Source organism: Hyperolius riggenbachi, chromosome 2, assembly GCF_040937935.1.
Source record: "Hyperolius riggenbachi isolate aHypRig1 chromosome 2, aHypRig1.pri, whole genome shotgun sequence".
In the NCBI taxonomy this organism is placed as follows: Eukaryota; Metazoa; Chordata; class Amphibia; order Anura; family Hyperoliidae; genus Hyperolius; species Hyperolius riggenbachi.
The window spans coordinates 208,410,434-208,436,284 of NC_090647.1; positions in this window are offsets into that span (position 1 = coordinate 208,410,434).

The following is a 25,851-nucleotide window of genomic DNA, read 5'->3' on the forward strand; positions in this document are numbered from 1 at the left end:
AGCAGGCTAACAGTCACCAGCAAGCATCCACACAGGCAAGACTACAGGATAGAACGTAACTAATAGCAACACAACTATGCTAGCTAAGCACGAGTGATCACGATAAGCGCAACCTACCGAACCGTGCTAAACAGACTAACTAACACAATACCTGAAAAATCTCTGTGGCTCGAATAAAGAAAATAACAAACGACTCGACTAATGGATAAATATATATTAGCAAGTCTACATATATATTTATCAGGAACTAGCTAAAGCCTAAGTAACAAGGTCACATTGAACTACAATAACTGAACTATACAGACTAGCACATTGCCCAGCAGACCAGCATAGTGATCGCTATGATGGGCAAGGTCTAAAAGGGGAGACAGACTTTTATGCCAGCATCGACCAATGGATGCAAGCATGCAAATCTCCACACAGCTGAATGGTAATCATTCAAACCTGAGCTGGCTTGATTACCATTTGCTAGCTGGTTGTGAATGCAAAGGACTCTCATAGGAAATACATGCAGTATTATGTAACAACATGCTTGCAGGAAATCCAGGGCTATCTGGCCGCAGCTCAGCTCTAGTAACCAATTGGTGGAATGATGCCAGCATCCTGAGCTGCCCAGAACTGCAGAGCACTTGCAAATGACAATGTGACTCATTGCAAATGCACAACCGAATGCAAGCAGACAAGCCAGAACTGTTCATTTGCAGCTCCACTGCAACGGACAGAATACACTACAGGAGGGATCCTTACACTAGGGTGCTAAGTAGTTAGCACGCACCAAGCTGAATCAGATTGCGTGCAAAGTACCATGCGCAAAACCTTGCACGTGCAAAGGCCAGTGCGTGCGAAATGTCGTATCGGGTGCGACTGAAACGGCACACCCTATGCGCCTATAATGGCGCATTGGATGCGCCCTTAACGTTGCACCCGGGTGCATTCAATGCGCCGTCATAGGCGCATAGGATGCACTGTTTTCTTCACATTCCAAGCAACGTTTCGCGTGCACCAGCCAAAGTTTTGCGCGGTACCTTGTGCGCGATCGCTAATTAGCAAGGATTAGCAAGGATTTTTAGGCGTAATAAGGGTCTTTTCACAAGCGTGCTAACAGTTAGCACTGCTTTGTGCATCAAGCCCTATGACTTTTCTTTACTTATAATCCAAGTGCAGGTACAAGTTTTTTTTCTAGTCCTATAAAAACTCAGTGACAGAGGTTATTTTTATTGGTATATAAGTGTCTTCTTTAACTGTGAAGCTCTTCACTTTAAAAAAAAATACTTTGTTAAAAGCCCAGCCATTGGACACTTCCTGCCTAAAATACCTCTATTGCTATAGGTTGCATTTTTCTTAGGGCGACTGGGATTGAGTCACAAAACTTAACTCAAAAGTCTTGTGAAACTGTGTGGATTCTGGCAGGTAGAATGATAGACATATTGTGCAGGGACTTTACAAAAAATGCCACCATCTGAATCCAATATGTTTCACCCATTAGCATAGGACTTTGTCAGGGGAACACACACGATTTGTATCACTATATATGCCCCTGACAAAGCCCTATGCTAATGGGTGGAACATGTTGGGTTTAGGTGGTGGCAGTTTTTTGTAAAGTATCTGCACCTACTGTCTATCATTCTACTTGCCTGAGCTCATCCCAGTTTACCATATAGGGCATTGTCTCCTTTTGATAGTTAGGGAGAGTGTGGCCTATCTAGGGCTATCAAGATTGTATCTGAGGGAATGGATTAAAAGGCAGATTTGACTGTACACACACTTGTTTTATATGTGTTGTCCGTCATTCGTTTTATAACACAGACCTAATAAAGGTTTAGCTTTATCTTTGTAAAAATAGGGCTATTCCTTTAAGAACCAGTTTGTGCATTTTAATTTCCCACTGAGAATTCCTTTTGATCCATTGTGTAGATCAGCCCTGTCTAACTGGCGGGCCGCGGGCCGTATCCGGCCCGCCAGGCCTCCTGTTGCGGCCCGCTCCTCTCCCCGAGATGCAGGCATGGCGTGCGCTATGGGCGCCATGCCTGCTCCCTCTTGTGTGGCCTCTCCTGTGTCCCCGCTGCCTCACAGCTCAGCTTAGACCTCACAGATCGCGGCGACAGGAGGCAGACAGAGCGCGCGCATAACACCCGCACGGAGTACGTCACATGCGGAAGTGAAATCAATCACTTCCGCATGTGACGTTCTGCCGCGCGGGTGTTATGCGTGCGCTCTGCTTGTTTCAGTCGCCGCGATCTGTGAGGTCTGAGCTGCAGCGAAGCACAGGAGCGAGGCAATAGACGCTGACTGGGGGAAAACCTGTCACTGGGGGGGCACCTGTCACTTACTGGGGGGCACCTGTCACTATCTAACTGGGGGGAGGGGCACCTGTCACTCTAACTGGGGGGGCACCTGTCACTCTAACTGGGGGGAACCTGTCACTCTAACTGGGGGGGCACCTGTCACTCTAACTGGGGGGGCACCTGTCACTCTAACTGGGGGGGCACCTGTCACTCTAACTGGGGGGGCACCTGTCACTCTAACTGGGGGGGGGGGCACCTGTCACTATCTAACTGGGGGGGCACCTGTCACTCTAACTGGGGGGGCACCTGTCACTCTAACTGGAGGGGGCACCTGTCACTCTAACTGGGGGGGGGGCACCTGTCACTAACTGGGGGGGGCACCTGTCACTATCTAACTGGGGGGCACCTGTCACTCTAACTGGAGGGGGCACCTGTCACTCTAACTGGGGGGGGGGGCACTTGTCACTCTAACTGGGGGGGCACCTGTCACTCTAACTGGGGGGGCGCCTGTCACTCTAACTGGGAGGGCACCTGTCACTATCTAACTGGGGGGCACCTGTCACTATCTAACTGGGGGGGGGCTGTCACTAACTAGGGGGGGGGGGACACCTGTCACTAACTGGGGGGGGAACACCTGTCACTATGTGACTGGGGGGGGGCACCTGTCACTATCTAACTGGGGGGGCACCTGTCACTATCTAACTGGGGGGGGCACCTGTCACTATCTAACTGGGGGGACACCTGTCACTAACTGGGGGGACACCTGTCACTATCTAACTGGGGGGGCACCTGTCACTTACTGGGGGACACCTGTCACTATCTAACTGGGGGGACACCTGTCACTATCTAACTGGGGGGGCACCTGTCACTATCTAACTGGGGAGGACACCTGTCAGTAACTGGGGGGACACCTGTCACTATCTAACTGGGGGGGCACCTGTCACTATCTAACTGGGGGGACACCTGTCACTAACTGGGGGGACACCTGTCACTATCTAACTGGGGGGGCACCTGTCACTTACTGGGGGGACACCGGTCACTATCTAACTGGGGGGGCACCTGTCACTTACTGGGGGACACCTGTCACTATCTAACTGGGGGGACACCTGTCACTATCTAACTGGGGGGGGGGCACCTGTCACTATCTAACTGGGGAGGACACCTGTCAGTAACTGGGGGGACACCTGTCACTATCTAACTGGGGGGGCACCTGTCACTATCTAACTGGGGGGACACCTGTCACTAACTGGGGGGACACCTGTCACTATCTAACTGGGGGGGCACCTGTCACTTACTGGGGGGGACACCTGTCACTATCTAACTGGGGGGACACCTGTGACTATCTAACTGGGGGGACACCTGTTACTACCTCATCCGGCCACACCACAGCATCACCGCCAACCCAGCCACAGCAGCACCGCAGGGCCTTTCAGCCCACACATCATCACCAATCTGGCCGAAAACACTATTGCCAGGCCAGCCAGGCACAGCAGCCAGTAGAGGAGAATACAGAAGCCAGGTAAGAGGTGTCTACCATTTTAAAGGGGCATTCTGCCTATTTATGTGAAATGCTCTCTATTTATGTGCCTCATGACTGCTGAATTTGTTGTGTTGGGGGCCTCATGATTGCTGAATTTGTCTTGTTGGGGGCCTCATTTGTTGGGGGCATCACGATTGCTGAATTTGCCTTGTTGGGGGCCTCAAGATTGCTGATTTTGTCTTGTTGGGAGCCTCATGATTTGTTGGGGGCCTCATGATTGCTGAATTTGTCTTGTTGGGGGCCTCATGATTGCTGAATGTGCCTTGTTGGGGGCCTCATGATTGCTGAATTTGTCTTGTTGGGGGCCTCATGATTGCTGAATTTGTCTTGTTGGGGGTCACATGATTGCGAACTGCGAGACTATGGAAAAGCTGAATCATCATCATGAGACAATAGCATTAAACCTTTTTTAGCTTTTTAAAACGGAAACTAAAACTGGGAGGTTCTAAAAAAAAAAATACATTTTTCAGGAGTAGGATGGATGAAATTGTTTATCTTCAGAGTTTATTTTCAACTTGGATTTTCCATAATGTTCATGTATGAGTTAAAACGTTTGTATGTAGTTTAAATTGCTGTTGCCACTTTGCGATAGATAAGTGACTTTTGGGTTGCAGTTTGGACACTCGGCCTCCAAAAGGTTCACCACCACTGTCCTAATCTAATGTCCCACATTGCTAAGTTCATGTAAATTTGACTCCACCCGTGGCCACACCCGCATTCTGGACCATGGCCACACCCATACGCGCGCCGCTCAACGGAACCCTCTCGTGTACTTCACCATTATTTTAAATAGCATTTTGTGAAAAGTGTTGCCAATCTAACTGTCCTTTAATTGCATTTTTTTCCGGGGGGGGGGGGGGGGGGGGGGTTGTGTCTGCGGCTCTAGCAAGAACCTTCGGCCCTCCACCATGGGGTCTGAAAAAAAAATGGCCCTCCATGCCCATGAAGTTGGACAGCACTGGTGTAGATTGATTGGAAATCAAAATTGAAATACCTCCCAGCCCATGGGAAATTCAGCAGCCTCTCTCTGTTCATTATATAGTATAGATCCAGTGTGGAACCCCCACATTGTTGGGTTTTTTTCTGTGGTAGCTATGCATACACATAAGATAATGAGGGGTGATGAGTGTTATAAACGTCTACCCCTCATCACTGGGCATCCCATGGGACTTGGGGTCTCCAAAGAAGTCTCATAGCCACCAGTCACATTGATGCCTTTGTGTGGAGGAGAAGATCCCTGCTCCCGAGTCCTTGCAAGGTAGTCCCCCTACTACTAACAGGAATAATATTGCTGATAACTAGAGTTGAGGCCCCTCAGATTCTCCGTATTTGTTAAAAGTATTTAAGCCTGAGTGCTCTTTCACACTGGCATGGTGTGTTGCGGCAAATTGCCGCACTGCTACTGCTACCGCAGCCTAATGAAAGCCCATGGGGAAGTTCATACTTCCCATGTTGCGGTACGCTGCGGAGGAAGTGCAGCGCATACCTACATTACCACGGGGCTCTGTGGCGATCTGCATAGGCCCAGAATTCATGTTAGTCTATGGCGAAGCAGGCTTCTTTAAAGGAGTTGGCGTTGCGACGCGCATGCGCAAAAGCATATTTTTACAATACGCTTCCGTGCACTTCTGCATACCCGAAGCAGGAAGTGATTGCAAGTGCGTGTCAAATGCCAGACAGGGAACACTGTGTGCTAAAGCGGTGTTCCCTGAAGGCCTGTTTTTGGGGGTGCAATGCAGTGTGGCGGACATGACGCACCGCATCGCTAACGCCAATTTACAGTGTGGTACCAGCCTCAGGCAAGGTCAGTATATGACTCCAGCAGGGAACCCCCATACCATTATATTCCCATTCCTCAGAACTGAACATAGGAAGCTCCTACTCCACTGTGGTTAGTTACTGAGCAGCCACATCAGATAATGATTAGTGCTAAGTGTTGTTGCACTTTTTCACATGTGAAATAAATCTCATGTTTACATAACAATTCAAGCATGAATCAAGTGTTCAGTAAGGTGCAATAACCAGCAGTAATTTATGTGTTAGTTACAGCAGCCCTACAGAATTTTATTGAACTTACACCTGCATGAGATAAGCTTTTAAGTAGAATTACAGTCTGGCATAAATACAATAAATACCTTGCACCCTACTCATATATCGCCCATATAGTTATCCTACATGCAGTCCCAAAGTAATGGCATCCATGTAATAATCACAAATCTTCCCCAAATCACAGTGCAGCTATGTTGGGAGGTGTGGTTGCAAGTTTGCTCATTTTACAAGCAATCACTGAAACTTGCACACAGAAGCTATGATGTTTGCTTATGTTTTATTTTCATCAGTTAGTGATCAAAGCAAATATGAAGTGAGACAACTTACTTATGGTTCGATATATACCTAAGTAGAGGGAAAGCTCTGGATACCATAGAGCCTTCTTGGTCCTCGATCTGTCCCATCGTTTCTGCAGGTGCCCAATTAAAGATATTCATCCTGCTAGGTCTTCAGGACTCCTCAGGCAGCTTTCAGGAACTACTTGCACCCCCAAGTAGTTCCAAAGATAAGTACATCCCACATACATACTGCAAATGCGTGAGTCTTAGGAACTAGTTGGGGACAAGAGAAGTTCTGAAGGCTGCCCGAGTACTCTATCTAGCAGGTGGAATAACTTCAACCTGGGATGGCGCAGGAACGATGGGATGGACCAAGAACTGGAAAAGCTCTATGGTATCCAGAGCCTTCCCTCTACTTAGTTATGTATCAAACCAGGAAGTGAGTTTTTCGCTTTAAGTTCCCTTTATAGAACAATGAGCTCAGTGTGGCATCAGCAATGTCACTGATAAGCCTCCTAAGCAAAGGTTAAGTAAATCTGGTCATACACACATCATTTTACATGATTAATTTCTGACCTATTCGATCTCTGGAATTCAATCTGCCACTTGAGAAAGGATGGTTTATCCATCTGAAATGGCGACTGTCCGTTGTCAACAACCTGCTCCCACGTGAACAGGCATTATTGGCTTGATGATATCCCTTTACTGCAGCAGGAGCTATGTTTATTATATTTGAGCTACAATTATAATGGCCTCCAGTGGACCATACTGCTGATTATTCACTGCTTGGATCTGAATAAAAGGATCAATTGATTCCAGTGCAGGTCAGCAAGTGTTTTTCTATGTATTTCTCCAACATATTTGATCAATTCACTTCGGATCCATTTAGTGCAGTGTAGTGCAGTGCGGTGTATTAAAAAATGTTCGATCTGACATGTTGGTAAATCTCTATGCAAGTGGGGAGGGGCAGGAGCAGGATCAGTGGGGCACTGGCGTGACAATAGGGGATGCGACCCCTGCCGCCGCGAGGGAGCCTGGGGCCCCCCTAGGGCCCGCTCAGGGACTTTTGTGGGGCAGGAGGGGTCGCAGCATAAAAGGAGAGCGTGGCCGCAGATCGGTGGGGAGGGGGGACATTCCCCCCCTCCCTCACCTCGGGCTCTCCTCTCAGCGCTTTCTTTCCTGCAATCATTGGTGGCAGCGGCGGCAGGCTGAACACATTACCTCCTTCTTGCCGTAGGCCTTCCGATCTCTAAGAGCTTCATGCTACTTCCTGTTTACACGGGAAGTTACATGAAGCACTTAGTGATGGGAAGACCTCCGGGGAGAAGGAGGTATGTGCTCAGCTTGCCTGCCGCCGCTGCCACCAATGATTGCAGGATGGAAAGCGCTGAGAGGAGAGCCCGAGTTGAGGGAGGGGGGGGAATGTCCCCCCTCCCCACCGATCTGCGGCCACGCTCTCCTCTTATGCTGCGACACCTCCTACCCCACAAAAGTCTCTGAGCGGGCCCTAGGGAGGTGGGGGGGCAGGGGGCCAGATTTTTTTTTTTGCAGAGGGGCCCAGGGATTTCTAGGTACGCCCCTGCAGTGGGGTATCAATGGCCTACAGCCTTGCACTTTATGGAGCAATACAACACGTGTGCAATCTACTGGAACTTGCTGTGTAGAGTAGGAATCCATCAAAATCTAATTGATTTCCTGTTGGAAAGAGAGCAATTGGCTTGGCATATTGGGCAATAATTGCATTGTATCTAGCTTTAGTCTATTTTCAGGGACTTCCAAACACTTTTTTCTTCACTAGTTGTTGCACTGGCTACAGTATATCTAAGCCCCTAAAAACTTCATCTTAGCCTCAGGGGTGTACATATACATATCGTGCCACAATGGCCGCTGTGCACGCTCCCAATCACTCATGCGTGTGCTCCTGCACGTGTTCTTGTCACCGCCCGTTAGCCCAGAGATCAGTGAATGGGAACACAGTTCCCATTCATTAATCTAAGTCAAGGTATCAATGATCGCCGGCATCAATGAGATGCTTAGGAAGCTAATGAGTGAGGACATCTCAAATAGTAAAATTGCACATTTTTTTAAAGAAAAATTGCATATTACAAAAAAATTGCATATTGCAAAAAAATTACAATTAAAAATATACATAAATAGTTACCTTAGGGACTAAAATTTTTTAATATGTATGTCATGAGAGTATATTATTGTTATTTTTGTTTATATCGGCTTGTAATTAGTGATGGTCGCAAAACAGAATAAATACACTTTTATTTCCAAATAAAATATTGTCGCCATACATTGTACTAGGGAAATATTTAGAACATTGCAATAACCGGGACAAACTGGCAAATAAAATGTGTGACTTTTATCTACAGTAGAATGTTTTGTTTTAAAAGTATAATGGCCGAAAACAGAAATAATGAGTTTTTAAATTTTTTTTCTTATTATTTGCGTTAAAATGCATTTAGAATAAAATAATTCTAAATAAGAAGGCCTAATTGGTGGTGGAAAAAACAAGATATAGATCATATTGTTGTGATAAGTAGTGATAAAGTTATTGGCAAATGAAAGGGAGGAGTGCTGAAAGGTGAAAATTGCTCTGGTCCTTAAAGTAAACCAGAGAAAAAAGAGAATTGATACTTACCCGCGGCTTATCCCACAAAAAAATATAAAGAATCGATACTTACCTGGGGCTTACCCCAATTACCTGGGGCTTACCCTCACCATCCTTCTACGGTCTGCCATCCAGCCGCGATCAGCCCCGGTAACTGGCTCAGTTGTGTCACTCCGGGTCTTCTGCGCATGCTTGGGAGGTCAGCGCATGCGAAGAAGACCCTGACTGGTCTCAACTGAGCCTGTTACAGGGGCTGATCGCGGCTGAATGGCAGATCGGGGGAGGATGGCGAGGGACTCACAATATGCATGTAACACACCATCACATTAAATTATTTGCGAAATAAATTTTAAAAACTTTTTACAATATTGAAAAGGAAAATACATGCAGCACCAGTCTGTAGAGCCTCATCTCCTACCCAGTAGCCCACATTTACCTGCTCATTCCCAGCCTATCCATAGCCCTCCCATTTTAGTCGCATGCAGGGAGGGGAAAGTGGTTGCCCTGTCATGTGGAGTCATGCCAAGGAGGAAGGCATATTCACACATCCAGGGAATGGGAAGGCTGAGAGGAGGGTGCAGAGGAAGTTGCTGAGAATGGCATGAGAATTTTCACTTTCCATTGTGCAAAAAACATTTTTTTAATAAAATGCATTATTATTTTAACCACTTGAGGACCACAGGATTATACTCCCCTAGTGACCAGGCCATTTTTTACAATTCAGCACTTCACAGCTTTAATTTTAATGGTTTATTCAATTTACCTCCCTTTCTTCCCACTCTTAGAGCTTTTTTTTGGTGGTCTCTGATTGCTGCTGCAATTGGCAGGTTGTTTTTTTTATTAATAAACAAAAACATTAAAAAACCCTATTGCTTTTGTTTTGTCCCCCCCCAAATTAGCCCTAGACTGTGATACATACACTACACTACACATACATAGACATCAGCTTATGATGGGGATTAGATTGTGAGCCATCAGGAGGGACAGTTAAGCCACAAGGCTGTCCCCTGTACTGCGCTGCGCTAGACTGCAACGCTGTACACATATTTATTAGGTTTTTTTTTTAAATGACAGCCTGCCAGCTCTGGTCGCAGCTAGCAGGCCAATCACGGAGCCCCGCTTTCTTTACAGCAGGGAGCGCTTGTTCTCTGCAAATCTCGCTCCTCGAAATATCTTGCCACCTGGCGTGATCGAGGAACTAGAGAGCTGCTCTGCAACCGCCATTCTGCGTTAGGTGTTTGCAGAGTGGTTAAAATTCTGATCAGTACATGGGCAAAAAAACCCTTTGCCTTAAAATAACTTTGGTAACCTAACCCCCATATAGATTCATTCTTGTTCCACTACTGCCACCATTATTCTAGGTTTATTTCCTTACAAAATGTTCTGCGAGGCACTCTTCAGTTACGATTGACATCTGACCGCCTGCATCAGGTAGGTTCTATGTAGCCCTGGTTGGGCTGTATACAGTATATATTTTTAAAACTTTCAGTATGACGCTTGCAAGATATGAGTTCTCTAGAAGTTATTTCATAACCACAGCAACTTAACTGTAGTTCCTAAACAATCATCTGCAGTAAGACACTGGCATGTGCAAACACTGGCTTAGCAACCAGGTGTGGGAACAACAATAATTTCCACTTCCTGTTAAGACTTCAGATCTGCACTGTAAACATACACTGTTTTCAGTCAGCCTGCCTACCACTTATTTGCTAGCTGCACACAAAGACAAATATTCCTGGGAAATCACAAAATATATAATTAGCTTAAAGACAAAGCACAACTTTAATTGTACTAGAATTTGTGTTTAATGCTGGGAATACACGGGTTGTTTTTGAGCCAGATAGATGGCTCGATAGATACTTTCCGACATGTCCAATCTCCCGCCTCGATCGTTTTGCTGCTCGATTTGTGATAGCTGTGAATGGAAAAAGATAAGAAAAACGAGCAGAAGATAATAGAATCGACTGCTGAATCGAGCGGTGAAACGATTGAACGTGAGAATGGAGTGATATATAGCTTGCACCATGAAATACCAGCATGCCAGCAAATACAATACAGTGCTTTTTCTTTCTGTGTTGCTGCTGATCACTCTATGGCAAACTATGTGCCATCCAAGCTGCTGGTATTTGTGTACTAACAGTATTGGTCCTGCCACTGACTAATACTCTGATGTCTGTAAAGCCCTGTACCCACTGCTAGATGGATCGGGTAATGCTCAGCAACGCAGCCCGACGAACGAGCATTCCCCAATCCATCTTCCTACCTGCGGGAAAACACAATGGCACAGGGTGGGCGTGAATGGGAGATCATGGCATTGTGCGCGGCAGTCAACAGGGATCTGATGCGCCGTGTTGGTTGTCATGTGCAAAGTGTCGTTTCCCTAATCGAGCACACATACTCACGTTAGAAGATCATGGACACAATTGCTCGTTGTGCACAAAATCACTGGTCGTGGGAAAAATCGCTTTAAAAATTGCAACGTGGGGACGTAGCTTTAAATGCTTGTCTCATCTGGAAGACGATATCCTACCAGCCACTTTGAGATTTGCTTTCAAACTGTTGAGCTGTGCCACCCATTTGCCTCCCTGAGGACATATATCATATACTGGAAGCAGGACTCTCATCAGAATCCATGACATTCAGTGTGGGAGTCATACAGGGCACCTTATACATGATGCATTCCTGGTGCTCCTTACCTTGGGAATCACTGTAGTACTAGCTGTGCCTGCTGATGGTGGCCCTGCTAGAAGCATTTGTACTTTCCAACAAACATTTCCTCAAGTTTCAAGACTTTCATCAGCAAGTGTCTGTAGGGATGCCTATCCAAAATGCCAAACATAGCATCCCTAGTGACAGAGCAGGTCTGGCCTTTCTATGTTTTCCGCACATTATTATTATTATCATTGATTTACATTGCATAATCTTCTCTGGCCCTATACTATAAGAAAATACATGCAATACCTACATACATAAACATAAAAATAAATATGCTGATACACGGTTAAACATCACATCACGTAAATCGCGTATAAAAGTGGAATAATATGGAAACACCAAAACCACTACAGGTGCCAATTAACGGTACAAGCTCCCGTATGATGGACTGACCAATTAGGTTGGCAATCCATCAGAAATAATTGTTCAGGCACAAAACCCAAAAATATACTATCAGATCCAGGAGAGTACATACTACCAAAGGGGGACTTGTCCCCCATGACGTTATATAAAAGGTATACAATCCGATCCAGTCAACAGGATTGTTAAAGAAAATGGATTGACGATCGGCACCACTAACGCTGCCTGATCCGATTGTACAGCCAATCATTCCGGAGAGTATATCATTAATAGTCAGAGAGAAGGCTATGTCCAAAATTAACTTGTAATCTAAACTTATTACCTGATATTTACAATTTTCTGCATGAAAACAATAGTGATTTTGATCAAATATTTACAATTTTCTGCACTTAGATGAGAAATGTGAAAAATGTGTGCATGTAAAACAATCATACGCAGTAGGCTACAGTTGGTTTCTATGAATGTAAACAAACTTGTCTGTGGAATTTTACATTAGCAGCAAGTCATTTTGTGTTTGTCATGCAGTCAGGCTATTTAGGAAGCTCTTGACAGAAAATACTTCCTGTATATGCACTTTCTAAACAATAAGCTGACAGCGAAACTAACTTAATAGCTGGGTATGGTTAAGTAAATATCCTTTAATGCCCAAGATTACACACAACTGTAGTTCTAAATGTGTAGAATGCAGCGTGCAATGTATTATCACAAAAGCAGTTTAAATGCTAATAAATCCCAGATTTGGTAGGATATTTACTGGAAACACAGAGGGTGGAGATTGCTAGAAAGGAATGATTCCTGGTGGGTGTTTTGACTATCTTTCTGTCTCCTTTTAGTTTATAGAAACCATTTATATGCACTATATATACATGTATTGCACAAAGATACCATAGTCATGTCTACATAACTGAAGATCTGCCTATTTTTTTTTTTCAGATTCAGTATCAGTATTCAGTATTAATCAAATCTGCCAGTGATCTATTGACCCATGCCCAGTAAATCTATGATGGATCTCAGACGATTTATCAATCTAAATAGTCAATGAGAGGAGCTGTAAGTTTTCAAAAACGCTAAAGTAGTTTATGCACACTTTGCACAACATGTTTGATCTGTAGTAATTTAGATTGAAACTATTGATCAGATAGAACAGATAATCTCCGGCAGTTGGGGACGGGGCAGAACCAGTGGTATATCATGAGCACACAGCGTTGCACTGCATTGAGCATTTTTTTAAAACATTATTTTCAATAGACTTTAATATTGTAAAATTTAAAATATGTGCAAACATATACAAATAAGAAGTATGTTTTTTTCCAGAGTAAAATGAGCCATAAATTACTTTTCTCCTGTGTTGCTGTCACTTACAGTAAGTAGTAGAAATCTGACAGAAGCGACATGTTTTGGACTAGTCCATCTGTTCATGGGGGGATTCTCAGGGATTTATTTATTTTTAAAAGCACTTAGTGAATGGCACTTGCTCTTTCCAACTGCCAAAAAACTGTGTAGCGAGCAGGGAAGCTGGCCAGCATCATTGTTTAAAGAGAAACTCCGACCAATAATTGAACTTTATCCCAATCAGTAGCTGATACCCTCTTTTACATGAGAAATCTATTCCTTTTCACAAACAGACCATCAGGGGGCGCTGTATGGCTGATATTGTGGTGAAATCCCTCCCACAAAGAAATTCTGAGTACGTTACTCTTGGCAGTTTCCTGTCTGTGAACCTTGCTGCATTGTGGGAAATAGCTGTTTCCAGCTGTTTCCAACTGCCAAAAAAGCATGCAGCAGCTACATCACCTGCCAACAGTAAAAATGTCATCATGTAATAAATGTCAGAATGTAAATCAGGGATTTAAAAGACTGACTAAATCATTTATACATAATTATTGTAAAAATGAAGCACTTTTTTTATTACATTGTTTTCACTGGAGTTCCTCTTTAAATCCTTTTTAGAGAATATCTTTATAAAGAATGAAAGTCTTGCTGAGAATCCCCTGTGAAGAGATGGACTAGTCCAAACCCTGTCACTTCTGTCAGAAGTATTTTGGCATTAAATTACTGGAAGTAATCAAAGAAATGTGTACTCACACTCTTTTGGTTGCCCCACCTCCAACCAGTATAATGCAACACATGTGAGGAAGTACTGTCTCCATTCGGTAAAAATATATTTTTTTTTCAAATTTTAAAAGCCATAAAGTCTAAAAATCCCCCCCCCCCCCCAAAGGGGGTGGAAAAGCATGTAGCTAGTGACTGGAGGTGCCCAGTAAACGTATAAAAACCTAAAAACTACTTAAAACAATAGATAACTACACTTCCTATGCCCATCATAGCCTAAGGCCAATTTTTTGAGTAAGCCAGTTAAATTATCTGTATGTTTTTGGGATGTCAGAGGAAGTCAGAGTACGCAGGGGTACTCTTGACTGCAGGGATAGCAGAGGGGGGTCGTAGCCATAATTGTACCACCTGATGCCGAAAGTAAGCCACAGCGGGTGGGATTATGATTCCGGGCTCCCATGAACAGATTCCTGATGTGATCACTAGAACCTAGAGGCAGAGGGTAGTTTACTGAAAGGGAACCTGAAGCAAGTAAAATTATTTTAAAAAAAGACATGACATAGCTGTAAATGAATATTACATACTAACCTCACCGTCAGTTCCTCTCAGAAGCTCACCATTTTATTCTTACAGTATTCCCTTCCCGTTCTGACAATATTTTGTCAGAACTGAAATATACCAGTTGCTGTCAGTTATATATCAGCAGCTGTCAGTTACAACTGAATGTGCAAGGTAATGTCCATGTTTCCCTATGGCCCAAGTGGATGATATTACAGTTTAACAGTGTGCTGACCAGGAAGCTGTTAAGGGGTAATCACCATTTTAAAAATGGAGGATGGAGAATTCCATTGATCACAGTGGACAAATGGGACGCAAGGGAGGAAAAAGAGATTTAGAAGTAGACTACACAGGATGTAAGTATGACCTGTGTATGGTTATTTTGACTTTTTATTTTCAGTTCAGGCTCTCTTTAAAGAGAATCTGTACTCTAAAATTCTTACAATAAAAAGCATTCCATTCTATTCATTATGTTCTCCTGGGCCCCTGTTTGCTGTTTCTGCCACTCCCTGCTGCAATCCTGGCTTATAATTGCCAGTTTTAGGCAGTGTTTACAAACAAAAAACATGGTTGCTAACCAGCATGTGATAGGCTGAGAGAAGCTCAGTCTGTGACTCATACAGAGCCTGGAGGGGGCGTGGAGAGGGTGTGTATAACTTCTACCTATCACAGCAGAGCAGCACATTCCTGCCTGAGCCGAAAAAGTTGACAAAGGAAAGAAGATTAGATTATATAACAGAGATAATACAGCCACTGTGCAACTAGGAAAGGCTGCAGTAAGACAGACCACATTAGAACGGGTATAGGAACCTATAGGATAGAAGAAATAAGGCTTAAAATGTTGTTACAGAGTCTCTTTAAGGCTGCACTGCATTCTACATTTTGAACCCCTGAGGAAGCGAAAGCAAAACTGGTTGGATGGAGCATAGGCAGCCATAGTAATGTGGATACATTGTGTTTATATGCGCTGTGCTCTGTTTGGGTCCATTGCTTTATGGACCCATTAAGTAAGTTGCTTTTGTATAACATTAAAAGGACATTTTATTCACACCATCCATATACAGAGTGCGTTTAGGAAGTGTTCTTATTTGTATGCACCTGACTCTTTGCTATTGCCTCGGAGTGTATTCAGAGGATCTTTCTGCGAAAGTCGAGAAGACAACTGGGACATCAACCTCAAGTCACTATAGTTGGGGTAAGAGTTTTGCTTCTGAGATGACGGTACATTTTTTTTTATTCAACCAAGACCACCGGGTTGTTAAAGGAACTACACCCGGAGTCTTTTGTGTTATATTTGTATGGACTGCGTTAAAGGAAGGAGCAGTGACTCATTTCATGATGCCTTCATGTTAGTGTACTTTGTAGCACTGGTGCTGCTGTTTGTATTGATCACATGCTTCCCCATGAGCTTTGCTACATACATGCAGACAACAATAATAACCCGCACAGTTGTAGTTCAGATCAATGGTTAACATGTAGCACCTGCCGCCTAAGTGAAATAAATACAAAGGAATGAGGAAAGATTTACTTCATGCAAATATGTTTAATGAAAGGGACTTCAAACAGGAAAAACTGAAACTGGCAAATAAGATATCAACAGAAATGTATTTCAACAATCAGCCTTTCTGTGTGTATACATCCTACATGTTCTTTATTAACACAGTGCGCGTACATTTAAAAAAGTCGCGGTCAAATTTATGCGCGATTTATCGTGAAAAGAAAAATATCGTAATTTAGAAATATAGATAAATTAACGGTATTTGTAATGTAAAACCGATAATTCTGATTATTATAATTACAGGTATAAAACAGATGTGAGATGAAAACAAAATATAATAACATTAAATATCGTAATGTAATTCAACAACACAGCTTAACCCAACTCTACTCTGACACAGAACCCTCCCTTGGTGGTGCCTAACCCTAACCACCTCCCTGGTGGTGCCTAATCCTAACCCACCGTGGTGGTGGCTAACCCTAAATGTACCTAACGCTACTCTGACACAGAACCCTCCCTGTACCTATCCCTTACCCCTAGACCCCCTAGTGGTGCCTAACCCTAACCACCCCCCTAATGTTGCCTAACCTTAAAACTCCCCTTGTGATGCCTAACCCTAACCACCCCCCTGGTGGTGCCTAACCCTAACCACCTCCCTGGTGGTGCCTAACCCTAACCACCTCCCTGGTGGTGCCTAACCCTAACCAAGGGGGTGGTGCCTAACCCTAACCACCCCCCCTGGTGGTGCCTAACCCTAAAACTTCCCTGGTGGTGCCTAACCCTAACCACCCCCCTGATGGTGCCTAACCCTAAAACTTCCCTGGTGGTGCCTAAACCTAACCACCCCCCTGGTGGTGTCTAACCCTAAATTATCGTAAATACTTCATATATTATCGTAAATAGAAATGTGAAATATCGTTATTACATCTGTACAGTGAATGTTATATTTTCGTAATTACAAAATTATATGTATTCGGACATAATTTGCTTACATTCCATCATTAAACATGTTCATTTATCGTTATTACACCAAAATACTTTTTAAGTTATCGTTATGACTGACATAGTTTTTCTTTATTTAGCGTTATGATATTCGGTCTGATATATTATCATAAACTTTAAATTACCGATATTACCGATTCCACAACAAAATTAGGAATATTACCGAGTTTACTTTATCGATTTACGTAAAATATCGATTTTAGGCACTTGCGCCCAAACATATGCAAAATTGAGTGTAAATTTACAAAAACGATAATTAACATTAGAAATATAGCCACGCCCAAATCTATTAGTGCTATTTTTAGCTGTTATCTACATTACTTTGTACATTTTTTTGAAGCAGCACTATGCTTGTACTGGGCAAACTAGTGCCTAGTGCAAAATTACCAAGACAGGCCAACCTTCTACGACCCCCACTTCTCACACACACGCACGCACGCACACACGCACGCACACACACACACACACACACACAGCTCCCGACTGTCCCTGTTTTGAAGGGACAGTCCCTCTTTGAAAGCCCTGTCCCTCTTTCCGCCTCATTTGTCCCTCTTTCAGGACTTTGTCCCTCTTTCTATTGCCATCCAATGATATCCTGCGCCTGAATTTATGGAAAATGATGTCTACCCTGTGTAGGGGAGCCAGTAGTGATACTATATCCACACGAACGAACTTCAATACACTACTGTCTGCTTGACATATATACTTTATTAAATTACTGTATACACAACATACCCTAAACCCATTAAAAAGAGCAGTACTGCGGTGATCTGCCTAAGCTATCCACAGCCGGCTGTGTCACATACAACGATCTCCACTGCATACAAGCACCCATACACATATACTGGTCATAGTACTCCCGGGAGTTTTGTATGAAAAGTCTGCATGCAGCAAGCTTAAGTCAAGTGACTCCAGGTATGTCCGTTGTTATTCATGCGGGGGCTGTAAGCGGATTGTTAGTGCAGCAGTTTCCCATAGGCAGCGGGTGAATGCCCCATGGATATATTCATGCAGCGTTAGTAGTGCTAGACAAAAGACGCATCAAGCGCATGTAGCATTGTATGGGTTGCCACTGAGGGCTCTCACCACCTCCTGCGCAATGTCCCACTTCGCTTGTGTTTGCTGTACAGTCCTCTTTTGTGCGCTCTGCGTCCTGCTCTGTCCACTCCGCGTTCATGGACATCCATATGTCGGCATGTTCGCACTGTAGGGATCCCTTCCTGCTAGCACAGAGTCACGCCGCTCGAGACCCGGATGTGACATCACCGCTCTGCTCTCCACATCACTAGTATCGGCCGCCCATCTGACGAAGGCCCCTGGGCGGACGATACTAGTGGAGAGCAGAGCGGTGACGTCACATCCGGGTCTCGAGTGGCGTGACTCTGTGCTAGCAGGAAGGGATCCCTACAGTGCGAACATGCCGACATATGGATGTCCATGAACGCGGAGTGGACAGAGCAGGACGCAGAGCGCACAAAAGAGGACTGTACAGCAGACACAAGCGAAGTGGGACATTGTGCAGGAGGTGGTGAGAGCCCTCAGTGGCAACCCATACAATGCTACATGCGCTTGATGCGTCTTTTGTCTAGCACTACTAACGCTGCATGAACACATCCATGGGGCACATACCCACTGTCTATGGGAAACTACTGCACTAACAATCCGCTTACAGCCCCTGCATGAATAACAACGGACATACCTGGAGTCACTTGACTTAAGCTTGCTGCATGCAGACTTTTCATACAAAACTCCCGGGAGTACTATGACCAGTATATGTGTATGGGTGCTTGTATGCAGTGGAGATCGGTGTATGTGACACAGCCGGCTGTGGATAGCTTAGGCAGATCACCGCAGTACTGCTCTTTTTAATGGGTTTAGGGTATGTTGTGTATACAGTAATTTAATAAAGTTTATATGTCAAGCAGACAGTAGTGTATTGAAGTTCGTTCGTCCCTCTTTCTATGTAAATATATATATTTTTCTACTAAAAATGTTTGATTGACTCTAAACGTTATTCCCATCCTTTCAATTGATATATTACTAATTTTAAAATGTTATTATGAAGGAAAATGAACCAGGATAGAAAGGACCAGTGTGGTTTGAATTATAAAACAACATATTTTTTCTTATGAAATCTTTATGGTATGCGTGGCTAGGGCTGTGATGGGGGCGTGATCAGGGGTGTGGCTTAAGTGTCCCTCTTTCTCATCTCAAAAAGTTGGGAGGTATGCACACACACTTTTAGCCCAAAAAGTTGGTTAATCATGGATGATACACGGTCAGTGAAGACCTAACATCACTCTTCTGTCTTTACAACAGAAAAGCACTTTATGTTCTGTGCATCAAGAACTTTTGCATGCTTGTTTTTTTCATGCACCATTTTAACCAGAGAAGCAAATGTATGAAAGTAATATGAGAAGGACATGTGTGTTTACTGATTGTGTTTATCAGAATGGTGAGATGAGTCAGCTTTTCCTGCGAAATCAGTTTCAAAGCAAAGGTTGCTATTTTTCTTTTCAGTAGATTTTACGAATGGTTTGGATTACATATAGAAAAAAGTAGAAGAAGTAAAGTACAGCATACAGGAGTCCTGTGGCATCAATGCTGTGTGATTTCAGTATTGGCACTATAATCTTAATATAACATCGCTTCTAGGCTAATTTCACACATGGAGCTCCGCTCCGCCCACCAGGCAGGAGATGCGCGCGCAGCGTGCGTGCGATCTCCTGCAAACTGCTGCCCCAGGACTTTACGCCAATCGGCGTTAGCTGGTCCTGGGGCTGCCGCCATCGGCGTGACGCGGTCGGGAGGAGGTTAAAATTCCAGATTAGCAGTTAATAAAATACTCAGACCAGCCCTTCTGTCACATTCAGAGTCACTTTAACCACCATTCTTCTCATTCTGATGCTCTGTTTGATAGATGCCTAGATGCATTGACTTGCTGTCATGTGATTGGCTTATTAGCTTTTTATGTTAACAGTGAGTGTACATTGTAGAGCATGTAAGCACCCAAGTACCATAGAAAAATGTTTTCAGCTGAAAATTGCACAAGAATTTCCTGTGGTCCTGCAAACATTAAGAAACAGAAAAGCTGTGAAGCACAGTGATACCCAAGTATTATCAAATAGGTGTGTATTTTGTACTAAAATTGCACAGCAGTTAACTCATGGCTGAGGACACTTTAACAAACAGAAAAGTTGAAAAATATATTTGTGCAGCATAATAACACCCAGAGATGAAAACAAATGTGTATTTCTCGTAGTGTTAAAAATGGACATTCTGCGGTGGAGATGGGCCTTGCTGGTACATGAAAAATTCTGCCTGTGATATATCTGTGGAAGTTGAATGTTTCTCCTGGAGTCCCAAACCTGGGAGCAGGCGTGCTGGCCTCATGTGGGTCACCAGTTCCACAGTGCAGGACAAATTAAATGTGGAGACATTTCAATGGCTTATTAAGTTTGTATCTATACCGAACTAATAATTTACACAACTTATTTCAGGATATATCCCCTTTGTCAGGTGAGAATGAGGATATACACTGAAATATGTTTTGTATATGACCTGCCAACTATAAATGCAAGTTTAACTGCATCCGGCTAATTGAAATCTATGCCGTTTGGGTCCTGTTATCCCTGCCAGGTCATAGACAGGGCCGGTTCTAGACCTTTTGCTCCCTAAGGCAAACTTGTAAGGATGTGACCCCTCTCCGATTTGGAATGATCACACAGCACCCGACAATTTACTCCGCTTTATTTAATGTTCTCACATGACATGCTGCAGCTTAACACAATAGCAAAATGGCTGGCAGTACGTCTGTGACAAACTGCTCACCCTCAGTTCACCATCAGCCACTGAAACACTGCTGGTCTCCTGACTCCCCCTACTCACTGTCAGGCTCCTCACACAGCACAGCAAGCTGCTTTTCCGCAATGATGACCTCTCTCTCGCTCTCCTCTCGCTTCTCCTCCTACTCTGACTGCATGCTGTTAGTGTAAACACACACTAGAAACATGCTGCCTCTGCAATCTCTGTGCCTTATGCAAGTGTTTCACTTTGCTTCATGAGAGAACCGGCCCTGGGCATAGATTTTAATTAGCTTGCTGCATGGACCCACCAATCGCGCCACTCTCTCTAGCTGATGCAGCCCACTCACTCTGCCATTGCTGTGACAGAAGAGCTCCTTGAGCTGGTCAGGAGCCAATTTCAAAACTGGCTCCTGACCCTGTGATCACTGTGAGCCACACATTGTTAGGAGCCAATGAAATCCACGCCTGACCGCCTCACAGAGCTCTGCTGTCATAGTGACGGCAGGGAAAGTGGGCTTCAGCGACAGTAGAGCAGCACGTATATAATGGCCCATACTCACGGGCTACAAATGTCGCCCGTGAGTATGCGGCATTGCACGGGCGCGCACCCCGAACTGTCGCTCGTCGCTGATGTCGCCGGGCGATTGAACCGCTTAATCGCCTGGCGACAGTCGCCGCCGCAACTCCTCCGGAACTGTCACTAGTCCGCGTGAGTACGCGGACTAGCGACAGCAACAAGATAAGAAATGTATTGGGCTTCCGGCTGGGGGAGGAGCAACAGCGACAGCTTCCGCTGCATCAGTTGCCAGGTCCCTCCGCCATGTGTATGCGGAGGGACCTGGCGATGAGCTGTCGCCGGTCTGTCGCGCACACGCTCACGTGTGCAGGCGACAGGCCAAAAAGTTGCCCATGAGTATGGGCCATAAGACCTGCACCGCTGGCTCGCTCCACGCTATCATGCTTCGCTGCTTAGCTACTTTGCTTTCTGTGGCAACTACTGATGTTCAATAATGTTAGTGGCATGTTGCTGACAAAAACGTTTCAAAAATACTGCGAATGCGGTTTGTGGAACTGTGTCTTTGGAAAGCTGATAGTAAATTGGTGCAAAGGTTTACCCAAGGTGTGCCTGCCTGTTCCTTTCTTTTGTTGAACAGTAGAGCAGCGTGAACAGCGAGAGGGCCAAGACATCGGTGAACCCCATTTTTGTACCAGCAGTCCTTGTCCTTAAGGGGCACTGAAGTGGTTAACAAACCATTGGAGTGTGTCCATGTTTATTTACATTTTGTAATGATATATTACCTAAACGGCCATGAATGCATCTATTTGTATATTTTCTCCAGAGGAAAAATGATTAGAAATGTATTTTAACCTACTGCATCAACAAAGGAAGGATTTCACTATGAAAATAGTCACATATGTATATAAACTGCGTGGGTCTAATTTTTCAGACCCGTACTCGCAGCCACACTACCCACACCCGGACCCGCAACCCGCTTTTTGGTGAATCTGGTACCCAACCCACAACCCGATAAAAATCAAAACGGGTACCCGAATCTGACACACATTTCGGGTAACACTGCGGGTACCCGATCTGATGCAGGCCTCTAATGTAAACTGTAATAGTATGTGTTAAATGAGTTTACCTACTGCACTGGCTTGTCCAGTATACTAACTTTCCATTGCAGCTATGTGAGCATACTACCGTATATACTAACCAAAGCAGCTATGTGAGCATACTACTAATTTCATGGAAAGACGGTATATACTAACTAACCATTGCAGCTATGTGAGCATACTGTACACTAACTAACCATTGCAGCTATGTGAGCATAGTGTATTCTAACCAGTGGAATAGCTAAGGAGCTGTGGGCCCCGATGCAAGTTTTACAATGGGGCCCGCCAAGCACATTTATACATAACAATTGATATGGCGCACCAAAACCTGCCAATGGCAACCACAGTGTCCGAGGTGCAAGAAGGAATGGGGAACAGTTTGTTAATGATTACCACTATTCAAAGTATCTATAGAAGGGATTATTATGAGCACAGGACCAATAAAGAGCTAATACTGTAGTTGAGGGAGGACCCTCCAGGGCCCCTCTGCCCCAAGGGTCCCGATACGGTCGAAACCTCTGCACCCCCTATTGCTATGCCCCTGATACTAATTAACCATTGCAGCGATGTGAGCATGGTGTATACTAACTAACCATTGCAGCTATGTGAGCATGGTGTATACTAACTAACCATTGCAGCGATGTAAGCATAGTGTATACTAACTAACCATTGCAGCTATGTGAGCATAGTGTATACTAACTTTCCATTTGCAGTGTATACTAACTTTCCATTGCAGTGATGTGAGCATAGTGTATACTAACTAACCATTGCAGCGATGTGGGCATGGTGTATACTAACTAACTAACCATTGCAGCTACAGTATGTGAGCATAGTATATACTGTGAGCATACTGTACACTAACTTTCCATTGCAGCTATGTGAGCATACTGTATACAGTACTAACTAACCATTGCAGCTATGTGAGCAAAGTATATACTAACTAACCATTGCAGCTATGTGAGCATAGTGTATAATAACTAACCATTGCAGCTATGTGAGCATAGTATATACTAACTTTCCATTGCAGCTATGTGAGCGTAGTATATACTAACTAACCATTGCAGCTATGTGAGCATAGTGTACACTAACTAACCATTGCAGCTATGTGAGCATAGTGTATAATAACTAACCATTGCAGCTATGTGAGCATAGTATATACTAACTTTCCATTGCAGCTATGTGAGCGTAGTATATACTAACTAACCATTGCAGCTATGTGAGCATAGTGTATACTAACTAACCATTGCAGCTATGTGAGCATAGTGTATCCAAAATAACCATTGCAGCTGTGTGAGCAAAGTATATACTAACTAACCATTGCAGCTATGTGAGCATAGTGTATACTAACTTTCCATTGCAGCTATGTGAGCATACTGTACACTAACTAACCATTGCAGCTATGTGAGCATAGTGTACACTAACTAACCATTGCAGCTATGTGAGCAAAGTATATACTAACTTTCCATTGTAGCTATGTGAGCATAGTGTACACTCACTAACCATTGCAGCTATGTGAGCAAAGTATATACTAACTAACCATTGCAGCTATGTGAGCATAGTGTATACTAACTAATCATTGCAGCTATGTGAGCATAGTGTACACTAACTAACCATTGCAGCTATGTGAGCATAGTGTATCCAAAATAACCATTGCAGCTATGTGAGCGTAGTGTATTATTATTATTTAGTATTTATATAGCGCCAACATTTTCTGCAGCGCTGTACAGTGTATATTGTCTTGTCACTTAACTGTCCCTCTGAGGTGCTCACACTCCAATCCCTACTATAGTTCTATGTCTATATTGTGTAGTGTATGTATCGTAGTCTAGGGACAATTTAGGGGGAACCCAATTAACTTATCTGTATGTTTTGGGATGTGGGAAGAAACCGGAGTACCCGGAGGAAACCCAACTCATTACAGATGTTGACCTGGCTGGGATTCGAACCGGGGACCCAGTATTGCAAGGCGAGAGAGCTAACCACTACACCACCATGCTGCCCAGTGTATACTAATTGCAGCTATGTGAGCATACTGTATACAGTACTAACTGACCATTGCAGCTATGTGTGCATACTGTATACAGTACTAACTAACCATTGCAGCTATGTGAGCAAAGTGTATACTAACTAACCATTGCAGCTATGTGAGCATAGTGTATACTAACTAACCATTGCAGCTATGTGAGCGTAGTATATACTAACTAACCATTGCAGCTATGTGAGCATAGTGTATACTAACTAACCATTGCAGCTATGTGAGCATAGTGTACACTAACTAACCATTGCAGCTATGTGAGCGTAGTATATACTAACTAACCATTGCAGCTATGTGAGCATAGTGTATACTAACTAACCATTGCAGCTATGTGAGCATAGTGTATACTAACTAACCATTGCAGCTATGTGAGCGTAGTATATACTAACTAACCATTGCAGCTATGTGAGCATAGTGTATACTAACTAACCATTGCAGCTATGTGAGCATAGTGTACACTAACTAACCATTGCAGCTATGTGAGCGTAGTATATACTAACTAACCATTGCAGCTATGTGAGCATAGTGTATACTAACTAACCATTGCAGCTATGTGAGCATAGTGTATACTAACTAACCATTGCAGCTATGTGAGCGTAGTATATACTAACTAACCATTGCAGCTATGTGAGCATAGTGTATACTAACTAACCATTGCAGCTATGTGAGCATAGTGTACACTAACTAACCATTGCAGCTATGTTAGCGTAGTGTATACTAACTAACCATTGCAGCTATGTGAGCGTAGTATATACTAACTAACCATTGCAGCTATGTGAGCAAAGTGTATACTAACTAACCATTGCAGCTATGTTAGCGTAGTGTATACTAACTAACCATTGCAGCTATGTGAGCATAGTGTACACTAACTAACCATTGCAGCTATGTGAGCATAGTGTATACTAACTAACCATTGCAGCTATGTTAGCGTAGTGTATACTAACTAACCATTGCAGCTATGTGAGCATAGTGTATACTAACTAACCATTGCAGCTATGTGAGCATAGTGTATACTAACTAACCATTGCAGCTATGTTAGCGTAGTGTATACTAACTAACCATTGCAGCTATGTGAGCATAGTGTACACTAACTAACCATTGCAGCTATGTGAGCATAGTGTATACTAACTAACCATTGCAGCTATGTTAGCGTAGTGTATACTAACTAACCATTGCAGCTATGTGAGCATAGTGTATACTAACTAACCATTGCAGCTATGTTAGCGTAGTGTATACTAACTAACCATTGCAGCTATGTGAGCATAGTGTATACTAACTAACCATTGCAGCTATGTGAGCATAGTGTATACTAACTAACCATTGCAGCTATGTTAGTGTAGTGTATACTAACTAACCATTGCAGCTATGTGAGCATAGTGTATACTAACTAACCATTGCAGCTATGTGAGCATAGTGTATACTAACTAACCATTGCAGCTATG